This window comes from Octodon degus, unplaced genomic scaffold (genome assembly GCF_000260255.1).
Source record: "Octodon degus isolate 3935 unplaced genomic scaffold, OctDeg1.0 scaffold00079, whole genome shotgun sequence".
NCBI classification, from domain to species: Eukaryota; Metazoa; Chordata; class Mammalia; order Rodentia; family Octodontidae; genus Octodon; species Octodon degus.
The window spans coordinates 8,336,767-8,338,492 of record NW_004524655.1 but is presented as its reverse complement, the minus strand read 5'-3'; the positions used below and the strand labels follow the sequence as shown (position 1 = coordinate 8,338,492).

Sequence of the window (1,726 nt, the reverse complement as noted above, 5' to 3'; positions counted from 1 at the left end):
TCTTTCTTTCTTTCTTTCTTTCTTTCTTTCTTTCTTTCTTTCTTTCTTTCTCCTTGCAGAACCAAGGATTGAACTCAGGCCCTTGCGCTTGCCAGCAAAGCGTTTATTCCACTGAGCCATCTCCCCAGCCCCTAGAAGTGCTTTCTATATCCCGGGAACATCTCACCCACCTACCTTAATTGTCTTTGTTTTTTGGTCACTAGCAGAAGGGAGCTTCATTTTCACTTTACAAATTAGATAACCAAGGTCTTAGCTCAGGGAACATAGCCATGGGCTCACGATGGCAAGATTTAGTAAATTTAAAAACAAAACAGAGAAACAGGATGCCCAGTTATCTTTGAATTTTAGGTCAATGATGAAAAATCAATGGTGACTCTGTCCCATGTCAAATTTCAGACTGACACTGCTGTGGAGGGTGGTGACTGTCTTAGGGTCTTGGTATCCTGAACAAGGAATCGAGTGGGACCCACAGAAGTAGAAGTGAAAGCATAGATGTATTAGTCAGGATCCACTCTCCAGGGTGGTAGGAGGCCAGGAAAAAGAGCTCACAACCGAGGAAGAAGCCAGGTTTCGGAGCTATATAGGTTTTCGCAGAGAGGGAGGGGTTCTGTGAGCTGGGAGGGCAATTCACTCTAATCAGGGACAGGGGTCCTGTCGGTAGGAGGAGTGAAGTTTTGCCCCTGTTTAGACCTTTGAGGAGCTGTCATGGCCTCCAAAGCCCATGGTGGGAGTTTCAAAACCACAGTATAAATGAGATGACAATTAATTAATGGAGATTACAGCTCATCGAGTTGGGATCACGTTCTGTTGTCTACTATATTCTATGCGACACGTGTCTCCAGGCGTGGCTTAATCATTAGAGGTGGGTGCTCTTCGTGGCTTTTAGAAAGCTTATCTTGGTCCCCCCCAGAAGCCCACAGCACACACCCTCTTATTTTTTCCAGCTGTGGTCTAGCTGTCACTCTGTGGTTTTTAAAGAGCCAGCCTTATTTTCCCTTTGGCTTTCAGGCCACCTCTTTCCAGGAATTTCTTGTCACTACCTCCTGCCTCAATATTAGAAGTGGACTCGGCACCCTCTACTTTACCTGAAACTCTTTCTGAGGTTCACACTCAGTCTGCTGGTCATTTCTCAGATGCCCTTTTCCTCTGGGATATAGGTGACACCGCAGGGCATGTGATCATGACCACTGACGTGGGTTGTGACCACTGACAGGGTCCATGTGCAATCTATCAATTTATCTCCCATCACATAGATGAGGAAGCTACAGTTCTGTGAGATAACTTTATTATGGTCACATAGCCAGGAAGCAGCTAAGCCTGAACCCCAACCCAATGGATCAGTTCAAGATTTGTCACTGAAAAAAGAAAAAAAAGAAAATTGTCACTCAGAACAACCAAATTTGGGAGCCTGATGGTTCAGCCCAGTTTGTCCAGCATGCTCAAGGCTCTGGGTTTGAATCCCAGCACTGCAAAACAGAACACAGTATAAGCCCAGATTTTCCAAATGTTAAAATTTAACGCATGTACAGAAGTGTGTTTGATATGTAAACGCACAGGCAGGTGACTTAACACACCCGTGTAGCTAGCAACCAGGCCAAGAAAGAAGGAGGCTCTGCTGTTGTCAGCAGGAGTTCTGGCCTTTGGTGCAGACACACTTTGCGTGTGGGTGAAGATACAGAGGTAAAGGGAGAGAGAGAGAGAGGGAGAGGGAGAGGGAGAGGGAGAG

General features: G+C 45.9%; 1 protein-coding gene across 1 annotated transcript in view; it reads left to right on the top strand.

Annotated features, from left to right (window-relative positions):
- Positions 1 to 1,646: 1,646 nt before the first annotated feature.
- The window catches only part of Wscd2 (WSC domain containing 2), a 117,941-nt gene continuing 117,861 nt past the window's right edge, over positions 1,647 to 1,726 (top strand). The window contains exon 1 of the mRNA XM_023721012.1: positions 1,647 to 1,680. The gene's annotated coding sequence lies outside the window, so the exon portion shown is untranslated. The remainder of the gene's footprint in view (positions 1,681 to 1,726) is intronic.